Raw genomic sequence first — 17,937 nt, 5'->3', positions numbered from 1 at the left:
AACACCCGCCAGCTATAAGGAGCATCTGCGCAGTTGTACAGCAAATCAACGCCCTAGGGCAAGACATTTGCGAGCCACAGTAGCATGGTACTGCAGACAATGTACTCAACTATTAGATATTCGCAGTATGTACACATTCTGTAATACACATTCCACATTCAATTTCGAGCCTCGTGTTAACATCTGCTTTCAATAGCCACCAACTTGCAGATATAATGTTACTGACATGTTTATCAGTGTGAAGCACTGGGCACCCAATGGAATGATGTGTTATCGTAAATCGAAATATATAATATCCGTACAATGCACGAATGTAGTGTATGCAACGAAATATGTAATTCATGCATCAGAAGCCCCTAATGAAAGTATGTACATTATGTATTATGGGAACTGAGCATATTTCCGCACAGCACTACTGCTTTACGCACACCTTACTACGTCTTATATGTTTCCTCTGAGTGTAATATTTGCATTTATGTGCTCTACGTGTTTCCATATGTATTCTATGTGTCATGATATGTATTTTCGTGTGTGTTTCTATGTCTTTATGTTACGTAATTACGAGTGCGTTTTTATGCTTTTACGTTTAATTTTGTATATCTATGTGTTTCAGCTTATATGAGTGTTTTAGTGTTTTAATGCTATCCTTTATATTCTTTCTAAGTTACTTTGTGTTATTAACAACGTCCTATGTAAAAACTACCCGACATCTAGCCCCTGTATGGCCATGTAAACTCCTGGTGCAGCCTCACGGGGCTCCAGCGAGTTGCTTCTTCGAGATAGTGGAGGACGTGGGACATATGCCTGTTTACCTATGTTATACGTCAGGCGTCCCCGTCCTCCGTCACCTGTCACCTGTCAAATTCAGCCGCGAGGCCAAAAGTTCCGCTAGCGCAAATGGGATTTAGAGAAATGTTCGCACCGGTAAATTAAAACTGGGGTTGCTGAAGAAAATAAGTTGAGAAATGAAGCAGAAGAAACTTAACTGAGGATCGCAAAGTTGAAAGTTTAATTTTATGCAGCATAAAGAAATAATGTGGCGAACTTCAGACATTCTTCATGGATACAGAATATCTGGAAACTCTTCACCAAATCAGATGTGAATATTTAGAACTGTATTATACGAGTAGTTTTTGTAAACAATTGTATATTTGAACCGATGATGCACGAAAAGCGAAAGAATTGCACGCCAAAATGAATATGCAAGGCGCCAAAATGAATATGAAAGATAAAAATACGCAATTTGCATGAATTTTTGAAATCATATATCTACATAATTCTAATTTTGGATTCTGTTTAACACTTCCACCTTACACTTACAGTAATTTTGACTATCAAGTGAAAGGGCATATAGAAATTATAATTTTGAGTTTAACAAAAGATGATCTAACTTGCTGTAGGTTTTGGGGAAAAAAAGATGAATAATGAAATTAATTCAAGATTTAACGATTCATAAATAACAAAAGCAAATATTAAATTAGTTTTTATTGCCAATGTATTTTAAAAAATAACTTTAAGTTGATCGTTTACATTTCAGCTTATCGCTAATCAGCTGTATTTCAGCGCCAATCAGTTGTATCAACTGATCTAAGATCTCGATTTATTTTATCAGATCTCGATTTCACTTGATCTTTACATTTCAACTTGTAAGTTGATCGTTTGCATTTCAGCTCAATTCCCGAATGCTGCTGTCAACTACATGTGCAAATTTTGCGAATTTATCGAAAAGTGTTAAGACGAAACGTTTACCTCCGTTGCCTAATACAAGGTAACTGGTTTTTTGCATTGTACATTACCTCAAAGTGGTTTGAGAAAAATAAAAGATCATATAAAATCAAAATCGTAAGACAGATAACTTGTATAATCAAGTTAAAGTCTTTTTTATAATTTTGAAAATTAGAAAAAAATATTATTCTACAATAAGAAGAAAATATTTGCAACAAAATAATTCAAATTATGTGAAAAATATAAAAGGTTAAGATCGGGAGAATAATTTGTCATAGTCGGGAAAATCACTTTTCATAGTTAGGGTTTAAGTCTAAATCAGGTATTAAAAGTCATAATCAGGAAAATGTTTAAAAGAGAATTTTGAAAAAATTAATTTTAATTTTGAACAGAGATAGGAATTCTACTATTTCTGACAGTTAACTTAAACTCACTTGCTGGATTAAAAGGTCTTAATCTAGTTGAATGAACATTTCTGATTTCTTTTTAGTTAAAGGATTAGGTTTATCTATTTCATAAGTAACTTCAGAATATTGTTTTAAAATTTTATAAGGTCCTCAGAATGGAGGAGATAATTTACGTGTATTAGGGTATTAAAATTCTTCATACATTACTAAATCACCAATTTTAAAATTACTAGGTTTAAAATGAGTATCATATCTTTCTTTATTTACATTATGATAATCATCAGATCTTTTTTGAGCTATTTTTCTAGCTTCTTCTATTGACGGATACAATTCTTGATTTTGAATTAAGGAATCATAAGGCAATTTTCCATACATTAAATATGATGGAGGGAATTTTGTTAGAGAATGAGGGGTATTATTATACTCTTCAGTTACTTGGGGTAGTAATTTTGTCCATGCTATATTACCTTGATAAGAATTTAGTTTCCATTTTAATCTAGTTATAATAGTTTGATTAACACGTTCAATTTTACCATTAATTTGGGGTCTATTTTCAGTAGTTAGCAATTGTTTTACATTATGATTCTATAAAAAGTGCTTAAATTTTGAAGATGTAAAAGCAGCGTTCCTATCACTTAAAATCTTTTTAGGGACCTGAATTTGGAAAATTTGTTTTAAGCAATTTGCATAAGTATCTGTAGTTACACTTTTAGAAGCAAAAGTCCAGATATATCTAGTTGCATGATCAATAATTATGTGAATATACGTTTTAGTAGAGTTATAATAATTTAAACCACCTACAGTATCAATAGATAATACTTCAAAAGGTTCACTAACTCATGGTAAATTTTGCACTAAACCAAATTTCTTTTGTTTACTTTTCTTATTAAACTGACATACTTCACAATGTTTACAATAATTTCTAACATCTTGAACAATTCCTGGCCAATAATATTGTGGAGATAACAAATTTAGCATAGATGATACACCAATATGACCAAATTGTATATGGGCTTTTTCAAGTAATTTCGTACGTAGAGACATGGGTATCACAATTTTGTACAATCCCTGTTTTTTTTATAGTTAAGACATCATTCATTTTCCTATACTTAGTATTGCAAACATTATCTAAATTTTGATATTCTTTTATTTCTTCTAATGATAATAAATTAACTTGCAATCTTAAATGTTGACACATAGGATTTCAAGAGAGCATGTCAGCTTCAACATTAGTAGATCCTTTTTTATATTCTATATCAAAATCATACATAGATAATTTTAAAGACCACCTAAATAGACGACCTGTAGGGTGTTTTATATTTTTAAGCCAAACTAAAGCAGCATGATCAGTATGTACAGTAAAATGGTTACCATGTAAATAATAATAAAATTTATCAATTGCATCAATAATAGATAAACATTCCAGCTCAGTAATGGCATAATTTTGTTCATAAGATCTTAATTTTCTAGATTGAAAAGCAATTGGATGTAAACTACCATCAGGATGTTCTTGTTTTAAAACAGCACCAACAGCTTCTTTGGACGCATCAACAAATACATGACAGGGATATTTAGGATTAAACAAAGTTAAAATAGGTCTAGAAATCAATGCATCTTTTAATTTTTGAAAAGTTTTTCGACATTCATCAGTCCAATTATAAGGAGTATCTTTCTTAAGTAAATTAGTTAATGGGGCTCTAATTTTAGCATAATTTTGAATAAATTTATGATAAACATTAATACTTCCTAAAAATCTTTGTAATTCTTTGATATTTTTAGGGGGTTGCAATTTCTTAATAACCTCTATATTTGCATTACTGGGCTGGTATTTACCTGCTTGAATTTCATATCCTAGAAAATTAATTTTTTCTTTAGCAAAATTACATTTAGATTGTTTTAATTTTATATTCTCTTTCTCACATATATCAAATATTATTTTAAGATGATTTAAATGTTCACCAAAATTTGGAGAGGATACTATAATATCATCAAAATAATTTAAAGCAAATTGAACCTGATATTTGTTTAAAATTTGTCTAAGAGCTCGTTGGAAAACAGCTGGGGAATTTTTCCAACCAAAAGGTAATCTAGTAAACTCATACAGTCCAAAATTTGTAGTGAATGCCAATTTTTCAGTATCCTTTTCATTTAATTTTATATGCCAATAGCCTGATGCCAAATCCAATGTAGAAAACATTTTTGCATTTGTTAATTGATCTAATACAGCATCAATTCTAGGAATAGGTTCAGAATCAGTTTTAGTAATTTGGTTAAGCTTCTTGAAATCAATACACAATCTGCTTCTGGACTGCTCGTCTCGCTTATAAGCTAAAGTTACAGGAGCAGCATAAGGACTATAAGAAGGTTTAATAATTCCAGCTTTTAACAATTCATCTATTTGTTTTTTAATTTCACTATTATCTTTAGGAGATGCTCTATATGGTCTATAGGCTATTGGTAATTCAGAAGTTAATATAACTCTGGGAGGTTCAACCCTTATACAACCAACATCATATTTACTTTTTGCAAATATATGATTATAATCATTCAATAATTTCTGTAATTTACTATCAGAATTTTTACTATTTTCACAATAATTACCACAATTTTTAGTACAAAGATCATTTTTACATACAAAATTTTCGCTATTATCAAAATATTTACTAGATTGTTCAGCACTGATATCATTTTTACATACATAATTATTTTGGAAAAACTTGTCTACTTTAACATTTTTACTTACCTGTTTTCCAAGCCGATACACTTCATAATTATAAAAATTCAATTGTAATTTAAATAATGAAACACGTGGTGATGAAAGCAATAAATAATTCAAATTTGAATCTACTACATAAAATATCACATTATTTTCTATTTTACCTACTTTACAGTTTACTTATTATACAGATTATTTTCTCTATATGAACTTCACTAGATGTTGAAAATATTTTATCATGGGATTTCACTGAAATTTCTATAAATTTATCACCAATTTTGTTAAAACTTTTTAACGGTAAAACGTTAATTTGCGATCCCGTATCAATAATATTGGGAATTTTTTCCTGTCCAATTTGGACATTCACTTTAAAGTAATATCATGTTTTAACTTCTCTTTTAGGAACCGTGTTATAATTAATTGCAGATAATTGTGGATATAGAATTGGCCGATATGCATACTGTAGAGGTCGGTATTGCACTTGTTGATAATTAAAATGTCTTACACTACGAAAACTTTGATAAGGAGTCGCTTGCACTGGTCTGCGATAATAGCACCTCGAAACAGTTTGCCTTGGAGAAACAAATTGGTAATTACTATTTCCTAGACCATCCAACGGCATCTGAACTGGAAACAGCTTCCTAGCAAGAGTAATCCAGTCTTTCGGTGTGTCTATGTTTTGCACTGTTAACAGCATTCTTTGAGACTCAGGAAGTCCTTCCGTAAGTGCTTCCATCATTGTGGAATCTGTTAGTTTCAAGCTGGCTCCTAATTTCAACTTATTACGAAAATAAACATCAATATTATTAAATTTCTCGTATTTTAAAGACACAAAATCACTAAAAGTAACAGATTCCGATGTTGTGAAGTATGTCTCGAAAATATCCTTTATGTTGTCCCAGTCTTTATCTAAACAATCACGTAAATAGAGGGCTAAAGCCTCTCCTCTAATACACTCTGAGAAAACAAATTTCTTTTCCTCTTCTGGAATGTCCTTTGCGGCACATTTCTCTTCAAACAATAGAAGATATATGTCTATTGGAAAATTTGTACTTGTGCCGTCAAAAATAGGGAACTGAAATTTCACTGTATCCACAATAGCTAGGGATTCTTGCTTATCAGTTGACATTTTTGCCGTTTTTGAGCGTGTTAGCATTCCAATCACAAAATCTTGAATTTAACGCATACACATCAATTTGAACACTAAAATCAATCACTTTAGAAGCACTTGATAAAACGCATAACTTTGGAGCCGAGGTAAAGAATCGCCGGAAAAGAAGCAAAAGCACCAGACGATCACACACTGTCCTTGACCCACTGTTGAATTTAGAAGCGCGTTACAAATAAATCCAGGAGCTTTTTTCCCACGTAGAGGATAAATCCTACCGGCTAATTAATAACTGTAATGTTTTCAGTTATTCCAACACATCGTGGGTGAATGGTGAGGCTATTCCATTACAAGTTCTGGCAGATGGTTGACGAAGCTGGGATGATTGAAGTACGGAGAAAAATGACGACTCAGGACTTTTCACTTTTAACAGCAAGCATATCTTTATTTTAATTTATAGCAGATGACTTTTTCCAGATGAAGTTAATCAAATAACTTATTCAGTAATTGAACTATTAGATACGACTGACTTTAAACTTTAATACGTCATAACATTCTAACAAAGAAAGAGGAGCATAGCGGAAGCGTTAGCAGGACGAAGGCGAGAAGGCATCTGTTTAGGAGAACTTATGACGCAGCATTTATATGAAAGGTTATGTAACAGAGTAGCTTCTAGAAAAATGTAGAAAAACTTATGACGCAGCATTTATATGAGGAGGTTGTGTAATAGGTGCGAATTTTCTAGAAGGTACTGCGTTAGGGGACGATCCTGAATTGCAGAAAATTAATTAAAGGTTGCTGGTTCGCAAAGAGCAAAGCCATCGTATTTTTTCTATTTTACATATATATATATATGTATATAATAACAAATATTGCATTCTAAGTTGTAAGGTTTATCCTAAGTTTATAACAGTTATTTTTAAGTTTATGCACCTTTCCTATTTCTGCTAGCTTCAGCTTACAATTCCTTACCAGAATAAATTTTTAGAATCGCGCTTAATCCAAATGAGAAGGAGTAGTATTTAAGTCGAAGTTCTACTGACATCGGGAGAGAGAATCAAAGTTTCTGAATAGCACGCGTTTGTCTCTCGAAACTCTTACTACGCTCGGCCGTATTACGTGACCTTGATGGCTTCGCTAGCTAATTAGATATTTAGGGGCAAACTAGTTAGAATTGTGCTAGCTTCCACTAAATCTGTTTAGTTAGTCATTAGTTGAGTTCCTATATCTTATATTTTTATGCCCAAGTGAATTCGCTGTTGTACGTCCTAAGAAATGAACCTTCTGTGTACCTTTAGTTTGAGCAACAAAGTGTACTTAACCCTTCTTGAGTTTACATCTCTATTCCTGAACAGCAATTATTCACATAGCTGTTCACTAGGTTCTACCACACCTTAGTTAATAGATAAAAGGGAGAAACACTGCAAAGCAATAAATAGTCAACTAAGAAACTCCTATTTATAACCACTATAGGTTTAGAATTGGTAACATAACCTATTTGGAAGCGACTGGATTTTCTTTGCATGGGGAAAGCAATAAATCTGCTTTTCAGCGTTTGAAAGGAACCGAACTTAAATACTGTTAAGGGGTATTATACCAAGGCATATGTGTATTTATAAAACAATTAAAAAATTCTGTACTGCACATTTTTAGGTGAAAATAAAATTATGCATATCCTATCTATAATTCAATACCTTGGTTTTTTTTTTATTTATGTTACTAAGAGCGCTTGCTAATTTTTTCACATATTTATTTACATCTTTATTCATATTTTTCCTATCAAGATTTAATCACTCATTCTTAGCACCAAAGCGCAGTATATTTTATATATTCCTGTTGAAAATTTTACAGAAGCATACAAGAATTGTCTGGTTAAATATTTCCTTTCTGCACTTAACAATTCTTTAAAGACTTTTACGTCTGTCTCAAAAGTTCGTCACGGCTGAAGGCAATTTACTATTATTATGGAATCCAGGAAAGTCAATTTAAATGTTTAACGACTGTTTCTTATCTTAAATTAAGTGCATTCTGAATTAAGCATATTAAAAGGAAATTACTTTGCTGATCCAATTATAGAGCAGCTCTCCCTAGACCACTATCCGATAATTGGCAAAGGAAATCTCCTCCAATATATTCATTACGCGAATATAGTCTAAATCACCTCCTCCAACGCATTCAGCTTGCCGCTAATCTGTAGAAGCCAATTGATCCTTTAGGCTGAAGGTACTGTCACTAGTTAGCAAACTAACGTGCAGCATGATTTATTAAGTTCTGAGTTTTAAATGATCGAGAGCATTAATTGTTACTATGTGTTTAAATCTGTTATGCATGATGGAAAGTCAGGTATTCTTAAAATCTAATCAATAAAGAATAATGACATTAGAGGAAAGGTTCTTATTACTTTATTGTACGATATGATTTGTAAGTACTGTAACCGCGAAAAATTTCGGGTATCAGATTTCAACGAAAATATCCGTTTTGAGTAATTTCGAATCAAATTTAACGATGCTTTTGAGTAACATTTGTATGTACGGGGAAAAAAAAGGTCCTTTTTTCCTAAATGGCATAGCAAAATGGATATAAAATTGATTCAGAAGCTATTTTGTTTCGTGACATCTGTAAGTACGTATAAATGTATCTCACATAATTCAAAAGATTGAAATTTTGTGCATGAGACTGCTATAACATGTAGTTGTGCACCTCTTTATTTGGTTGCAATCGACTACGATATATATCCTCTCTGTTACCCAGCTCAGTATTTTTTATTCTTATATGTTGGTAAGTTGTGCATCTTTTGCTTTAAACGTGATTGAATTATGTTGTTCTTATGTTTCAGATAAGATTTTTATGCCTTTAACTAATATGTATGCAATGTTTTGTAGAGAAATTAGATAGTTTTTGGAAGCAGGAGTCATAAAAAATGAGCAACGCCATCACCGGGAATCGAACCACGGATCTCTGGAATACGCGCCCAGCATGCAGACCACTACATCACGAAGGCGGGAGAAATACCTTATAAGTCATAGAGTTATTAACAGTAAAAGTTGCTTAAGTGACACTAAGCTCAACGAAGGCCGGCATTTAGTTACATTTGAAACTGTTACTAGAACAATGAATTGAGTCAGCTAGTGCACCAACTTCAGTGCCTGTTTACCGAGTAGAACCAGAAGCAAAGTTGCAGTTTTGTGAAACTCTGTCGTCCTGTCCGATTTCCTTGCTTTTGAGTAGAAAATGTAATTTTTAACACTAAAATTGTTTTTTAAACTGTTTTTAACTATTTTTTGTGTTTTACAATTTTTAATGAAGATGTTTTGGGTTTATATGTGTTTCTCGCTTGCCGAGACGTGAGAACTGAACTAATTGAATGAGGAATATATCTCTCATAAAATTTGAGAAAATAAGTTTAAATGAAATGGAGCAAAAAATGCGTGCAATTTTATAGGCCGCACAATGAAAGTCATGCTGTGTCTACATCAGATTTTTATTTCAATAAAACAAGACTGTTAATTTTTCTTCAAATAACAAAAATCAGCCTTATATTCTCAAATTTTCACAGGACTAGTTTCCATGGTTTTACCGAACCATCATCCTCAGCTGCAAAAGGACAAATGAACGAGATAAAATATATTGATAAGATAAGAAAGCCTGGACAGGAGTCAATCTACTGGCGCCGTCTGTTGATGAAAACAGAACTAAAACATAATTTCTTTAAAGGCCGAAGGCAAAAATGGATTGGAATTAGAGTCGTTAACTAGAACAAAATCTTTGTTTGTTGCTCTAACGATACAGTAGAAAGCAATAAGCCGCCCTGGTCACTATGTGGTTTACAAGAGTATCTAGGACGATGTTAGACGTAAGTTTTGAGTCTCGCAGAAGGAATGATGTTTGCTAACATATAAAGGTTTTGATACATAAGAAGTCTTAAAATCCGTCGAGACGATAGTTCTCACTAGAATTTAGTGGCACAGAAAGACAGGATACGATACATTTCGATTTCTTTCCCCCCCCCGGGAAGCTTTCGAACAAAGCAGAGGTGAAGTCGGGTAAGTGTTTTATTGTCATTTACAAGGAACCTATGGGTTACTCTCTCTCTTGCCCACGATAAATTTCGAGGACGCTGATGCTAATCGGAAAGATAAATAGCAACAGTAATCGAAAGGAATGATATAGATGCATAGATTAATTAAAGAAGAAACTCTTTCAGCATGTTTCATTGCATTCTTCGAGTGAACTAAATGAGAGATGGCCACGAATAAAGAACAACGGATCTTTGAGAACATTCTTCTAACTACTAAGACGCTCTGCATATTGAACAGAATGATAAAGAACTGTTGTCCACATCTGTTCCTCCCAGTCTACCTACAATTGAACGAAAACAGAAAAATAAGAAAAATAAGAATGCAGTAAAACATTCAACGTCGTTAGTGGATAAAAGAATAGAGTTCAGACCAAGAATTGATCTATGTATAGATTAGAAAGAAGTGCAGGTTCGAGCTAAATTATTGACTAAAGCAGAGGAATTTTATGGATAACCAAAATCTTAAGGAAATCTTTTTAACCTGGGAGAAAGTGGTTTTAGTGATAGAATAGAACATTTTTTAATACAAGCAACAATTTTTAATAAATGATTTAAGAAACATGAACAGGTTACTCCTTCACCTTTTCCTTGATGAAGTAACCGAATTTCGAAATCTGAACAAAAAATTCAATTTTTAGTATCTAATAAATAATAATATCTAGTAACTATCTAATAATTTATCCAATTTCTGAAAATAAGATAAAAAAATTATGTTCTTTTACGCAAAATTTGAAATGCTAACTAACATTGTTCTATCAAATAGCTTTCTGGATTTAAATTTTCCTTTCCAAACACGGTTAAATTTCTACAACTCTTACAGAATATTTAAAACTGCTGTTCCTTTCTTGCATACTTATGTACGAATAATTCATGCACATTAAAATTAAGTCCATAAAATAAATAATTATTTCATAGTATTTGAAACTTGTAACTGTGAATGTTTTTTATTGTTTTTAATGAGTAGAAGTCGTCATATGAATATGTTATTTAGACCTATAAAAATTGGTATATTTGCAGTTTTTAGATTCTTTATCATTAATAAAATCATGTGTATAGCATTGTAAATGAAATTATTTTTATTATTCATAGAATAGCTCATGCATAATTGCTTATTTATATCAGTTTCAAAACGTCATGCAGTTTGAAAATATATTCTTTCATAAAAATATCGATCACAATGTATGAAATAAGCGGCAATCAACAATTACCATAGCTTTCCTCAGGTGAAGCAGACTTATTAACTGCGCTGCAACATCTCTTAGGATCCGCGATTCTTTCTTATAAGCCGAGATCTTCAACCTCAGAATAGGCCAAAATGCTCGTTCGGAAATTCTCATTGTCACTAATTGCGACACTTCACGAATAACAGGAGGCCTAATAACTTACGTATAATGGAATAAGTATCCTCACTCTTATATTTAAGCCTACGCATCAGTGTAGCTTTTATATTTCACTTGTCCTCTCTTCTATTTCTCAGAGTTACAAATGATAATTTATAAGTGACGTTTTTCCAAACTAACTTTTAGTATAAAGTTAGTTTCGAAAAACGACAGTAGTAGAACGAGGAATTCATTTAGTGTGCTCATTTCTTTCGCCAAATGATGGCTTGAACAGTCCGGCCGTACTGGCTCCATTATCAAAGCTTTGACCTCGAACTTGAAGGTCCAGGTCATTGTTTTCTAAAATATCATCATTTTCTATTTTATGTAAATAAAATAGATAAATCTTCTTTCATCTGCTGTGGTTTCATTTTATGTGCACATATTTAATAATTTGATGCAGTTCTTCATGATACGAAACATGTGCTGTGCAATGAAAAAGAAAGAAAAATATTTCCTTATTTCCTAGAAAGCAAAATTCAAATCGATGATAGCTACCTAAAACCGATCATGTTGAAATTTTTGTAAATATGAAAAGTGCACATTTTAAGTTTTTTATTATCTCCGTAAACAGAAACCGAAATAAAACGAAAAAAAAAAACAGTTCTAAAGAAATTTTAATTGAAAGCACTTACTTTTAAAACAACATTATCATACTCAATAAAAGTGACATGTAATTTATCAATGGTTAATTGCATAAATACTTTTCTACAGAAAATTGTTCAGCGCTTGTCGTCCTATAACGGAAACATTCTATACCCTAATACGAGCTATGGCCCTTTATTACGTATAATGTTTGCAATAATTTGCTACCACAGTTAATTTACTAATGCCTCAAAATCCATAACACATCTTAATTTACACTAATACCCCTTTTTCGATTGCAGTTCAGATGCAAACTGAACATGATTTTCCCGACTCTCTTAAAATTATCCAAACGTTTCCACTGGTGGTTCGAATTTTGGTTACATGTAATAAATTTTACAGCTTCATTTTCCTTGCAACTTTGATTTCGAGAGATGTTCCTAACTTTGAAAAACTTTTCTTAACAAGTATTAAACTACATATTGCATTCTCCATGTTTTTTTCTTTAATATTAGTGTCCACAATTGGCAGGGTGAATAATATCGGTTGGCTGCTATAGTACGATTCATGGCGTTCGGATATTTTCCAAGTGTAATTTAAATACGAAATTGTTCCTTAGAATATTTTCCACGAAAGCATCCTTCCTAAATTAGGTAGCCTTACTCACTTTACTGTATTTGATTATTAGATGAACCAGTCAAATGAATTTTGTTGCAAGAAAGGCTTATTTGAGCTATAGAAGAACTTTATAGTTCTCATCATATTTTTACAATATACAACTTTCCAAATTAATGACATTAAAATTATGCTTCATTCTTTACTTTTACCCGGTCTTATCAGTCAGCTTAGAGGGCTTAAATGTGTAAATTTCACGAAAGAGAACTGTTACTTTAGTTCTTTCACAAAAACGTCCCTCGTAAAATAGATAGCCTAGAATACTTAATTAATACATACTGTAACACTTAATACTTCAAATACTTAATCAGTGAACTAGTTTTTAATATTCATACACTTTTTATCAGTCAAATGAATTTTTGTTTCAAAAAAGGCTTATTTGAGCTTCAGAACTTTATATACTACTAATAGTAATTTAAATATGATAGGTTACCGTTCTCAACACATCCCTATAATATATAAGTTTTTTAATTGATAAGTTTAAATGATGATTCATGCTTCTTCTTTACTTTTAGCAGGTCTCATCAGTCAATTCAGGAGGCTTCAATATGTTAAAATTAATGAATGTTATTTGTTTCTGACTATTTTTACTTCTTAACAATAGATTAACTTGCCACACTTGCTCTAACTACCTTTGACGGTTTAATTTAAATTTTAATCAATAGCGTTATCACTTTCAATTGCATCGTTTTCTTCACTTGTCAATCTTCCCGAAACTGTACTTTTAAAATTTCTTTAGCAAAAATCGTATCGTTTATATAGTAAAGTTTTATGGAGGTTATCTTAGACTCAGTGGATCTGCACTTTGTAAAACACATTCTTTAACATCATTACGAAATGTATTAAAATTAGCAGAATGGTTTGTATTAAAAATTCAAAATTTATACATCCTTCTTTATTTCTTTAATGCTAAACAATTCATGCTATTGCTTCATCGTAAATATCACAAAGAACTCAAAACGTCATATCTTGCCTTATATGTTTATCATCCAGCCTTTGCAAAGAATGAGGCAGTCTAGTATGCCCATTCGCTCAATCAGTCCTCTAATATGTGTTATTAAACTGTAAATGAAACCAACATATAGTGAAATGCATCCAATGAAGTGCGGATAGGACGAGATCACACCTCAAATCATGCATCTCGTTCGACGGCAAATTTTACATAAAAGATGACGCAAAACACTAATGAAAAGAGTGCAATTTTATTTTTGTTTATTATTATTTAGACTCTTAGTTCTATTTCAACTACCCTGTGGGCATTAGGTCGCTGCATAAATCTTTAAACAGTTACATCACTCCTCATTTATAGTAAGTAGATTTTGGAAAGCTTTTCATGATGTAATACAATCAGGAAAAAGCCAGATTTCAAATTAAAGGGAAGTGTGTAAAGAACGACTAAAGGTGGTAGCATAATGCTTTCCAGATAATTCCAATGCCTTCTAGCGAGGAATTCTAATGCTAGCAAGCAGTTATACAAGCTCTGTGAAAGCTCATCACTTTTGAGGATTAAATAAAGGACATTAATTCGTTTCTTAATTCATCCTGACTGAACACACCACACTTACACTTGAAATACTTCTTGATGTATTCTTACTTTCTTACCCTTGAACTGGTTCTGGTCGAATGACACATTATCAGTCTTCTTTATGTTCAGCTTTCAGCTCTGAACTAATCTGGGAATTGCCACTGTTTGTAAAATAAATGAGATAACGCTTTAGATACAAAACTTACATGAAGTTCTTCAATTTCGTAGTCCGGTAATTCTTCTGTGCTTTGAAACAGTTAAATAATGTAATTAACGTTTTCTAAATAAATGGTTTTCTCGAAGGACACAAGAAAGTTGAGTAGAAATAGTTATGGTTTTGTTTATGCATACATTACACTCAATTTAGTATCTCATGTATTTTACTGATTAAACCTTCATCACCTGAATGATGTAGTTTAAATTATGTGTAAGATTATATATAAGTAAAACATCAAGACAACTGCAATAATCAAGTGACAGTTAACCAGCGAACATGCCATGATCTGCTCACATTTTACTTAAAAGCCTTAAACTGAGGACTGAAGGCAAATTTCCTTTTGACTAAATCATATGAAGTTTAGTCATAAGAAAATTAAGAAAATTAATTTTCGAAAATATTTTGGTCTATCATGTTACAATAATTATTTCATACAAGATCGAATTTAGAAGTCACTGCTCCAAATGAAGTAAGTTTTAAATTATTTCAACAGTTTGTTATTAAACGTATGATTTTAACATATGCGAAACCTCTTAGAACTGATTCACTGATGACCGAAGAATAATCATGATTCAAGGTGAAGCAACTCAAGAGCATAAGAAGTAAATATCCTGTATCTATCTATTAAATAAATCTACGATAGGAATAAAAGTCGTAGCTGAGTTTAGTAGATTTTGGTTAATACGAATACTTCAAGGAAATTTAATTGAGCTACAGAAGCCTTTTGATTTTTGATAATTTTAGACGAACAATTAAGAAATGAAGAATGATATTTTATATTGTTATATGATAGCCTTACAACCAATATTTTATCTATTTTTTCTTATATATTTTTGTATTTATCTTTTAAATGGCACCTTTCCGACAAAATAGATCCTTGCATCTCGGATAAAAGGGACTGGTGCAAATGTTCCTCAATTTATATTTTCTTTGATACGAATGTTAATTTGAGGTAGAATTTTAACTAAATAAAAATTATTAATTACTATTTCTTAACACTTCAGTAAAAAATAGGGCACAACTTGTAAAAACGATGCTTATGTAATATCCTAGACTATATTCGTGATAAACTTTCTATAAGAATAAATGACTTACTGGTAGTTATTGTAATAGATAAAAAACAATATTTGTATATTTTTCTATGATCTCTTAATACGCACCTAAGTCTTATAACATGAAGAAATGCAATTCAAAATATAAACAGAGACGAAAAAGATAATTTTCATGCAAACAGATAAATTTTTAATACACTTCGAAGTCGCAATTCAATGGCATGAGCAATACTGAAAATAAAATCAATGATTTCCCGGGTTATCCGAAAAGAAGAAATCTCATCTGCGTTCTTGTAGTCTTAATGAGGAAAGCTAATTCTGCACCTTTAGACAGCATTTTTTCGAAACGGAATTGATAAATTGAATTTTTGAAATGCCAGTTAATTAATGATCTTATCAATTAAACGTCGTATATTTTAGTAGAAAACATTATTTTGCAGTCGAGGTTAAATTATAATATGCTGTTTGAAGTGTTTTTCATGATTTATAATAATAGCATAAATCAGAATACGGCAACCTTTCTTGGTTACGGTTCAAACTCAATCAAAATGTCTCAATTAAGAAAATGTTTCAAGTCGGTGTTATTTTCATTTTAAAACAGTCTTTCTTGGTGAATAATAAGATACATTTTACTGAGCAAATAATTAGAATAAACTATGAACTTTAGAAATAAAAATAAAAGTTCTAATTCCAATTACTATTAAAAAAAACATGAACTGTACGACATTTACTTTTCTCTTCGATATATATAGTTAGTCGTCTTAAGATGAGCATCTGAATTTTTGGTAGTTAAGATGCTCCTGTTCTTACTTAAAATAAATTTTATGTGTAAAAATATCTGCTTGCACTTTTACTTTGAACCGAATGCTAGAAAGTGGTAAAGTTAAATTTTTGGAATTAATAATTATGGATTAGCGTTACCAAACTTATCGATTACTCCTTTAAGTTATGCTAAAATTTTTATTTTTTAAAATAAAAATTCATGTTCATTCTTGCAACTTTGTAATCAAACAAAAATGTTATTGTTAGCCCAGAAGGGCTATTAATCTCGAAACGGCATTTCGCACCAAATCACTATAATCGGCTGTATCACGTTTAAAATTCACCAAATATTATCGCTCTATGCTATATTTAAATAAATTAAACAATTAAGAATCTGCGTGAATGTATGTTTGTTTCTCGCATTGTGAAAAAACAACGATACCCAGAGGCATCAAAATTTGAATAACGTAATCCTCCACTCGAATATGGGTACTGTAAGACCGAACTTTGAATTTAGATTTGTTTTAATTTAACGAACTTTTCATTAAGAACCTCAAAGATTTCAAAGCGAGTAGTGGTAACATACTGTAGAGAATAAAATATTTTTATCTCCGGTGCTCTAGACTATCTACCGGAAATTTTAAAGATATGAAAATCTAATAAAAGTGTGTTTAAAAATTTTTCATGTGTTCTACTGGAGAGCAGTTTATTACTACATCATGAAAGGTAAAAATTAAAATAAGTAGAAAATTACGAAGACGTACTATATATTATTTTTACATCAGTCACTTAAACAGGTTAATAATACGCAAAGCCAATTTAAACTTCATAAAACGGCCATATTTTCCAAAAAGAATGATTTACTAGGTTGAATAAAAGATTAAATAGAGGTAGCGTAATATCATATGAATACAAAAAGTAGAAAGACTGTACTAAGGGGATTTGAATGTTAAAAGAAAATTTTCAGTAAAATATTTTAGGTTTTAACACTGTTCTACTGCTTTTTATTTTTTAAGCTTTACTGCTATGCTTTGCCAATATATTCACTTAGAATTCTTTAAGAGGATATATGAATTACTTTAATATTGCGATTATAAGACGCAGTTTTTCTGTGAGCGTCTCCAGAATGAGTTTACGTCTGGTGCTGTAATCGAAGACGTTCTGTTACCACAACTTTTCCGCTTTTTGTGAAAGACAGTGAAAGCTTTGTCTGTGCTTGGGAACTCAAGCATTGCCATTTCAATTCTTTCGATGAGTGAAATTAGGTGTTTCTCCTGTGCTTTTAAAATGAGAAGTAGCCAGTATTTCTTAGAGTTCACCAAATAAACTTAAGATATTTTAATTATCTCCTTGAAAGTATTAATAAACATTAATTGAAATTCTCCTGTAATTATCCATAAATATTTTACTGTTGATGAGTTATAAAAACTTGTTGAAAATTACATTTATCTTTTAGTGGCTGAAAATCTCTGAATTTTAATGTAATATGTTTGTATTATTAAAAAAGAAAAAAAACTTCAATTGTTAGAATATCCGTAAATTTTCTAAGTCTATGCGGCAACAATTTCTTGTTTCAATGCGTTTAATTATGTCATTATTATTTTCACTACTTGGGAAAACGTTTTTAATATTGTTTCGTAAATAAAACGATATACAAATAGAATATGGGGTGGAAATGAAGTCTTGATTAAAGCATTTTTGTTTGTGG

The sequence above is a fragment of the Stegodyphus dumicola genome, chromosome 5 (genome assembly GCF_044657685.1).
Source record: "Stegodyphus dumicola isolate Sdum_Otavi_A_Nest chromosome 5, ASM4465768v1".
Classification (NCBI taxonomy): Eukaryota; Metazoa; Arthropoda; class Arachnida; order Araneae; family Eresidae; genus Stegodyphus; species Stegodyphus dumicola.
The sequence above is the reverse complement of the archived record's forward strand: the minus strand, read 5'-3'. Positions refer to the sequence as shown.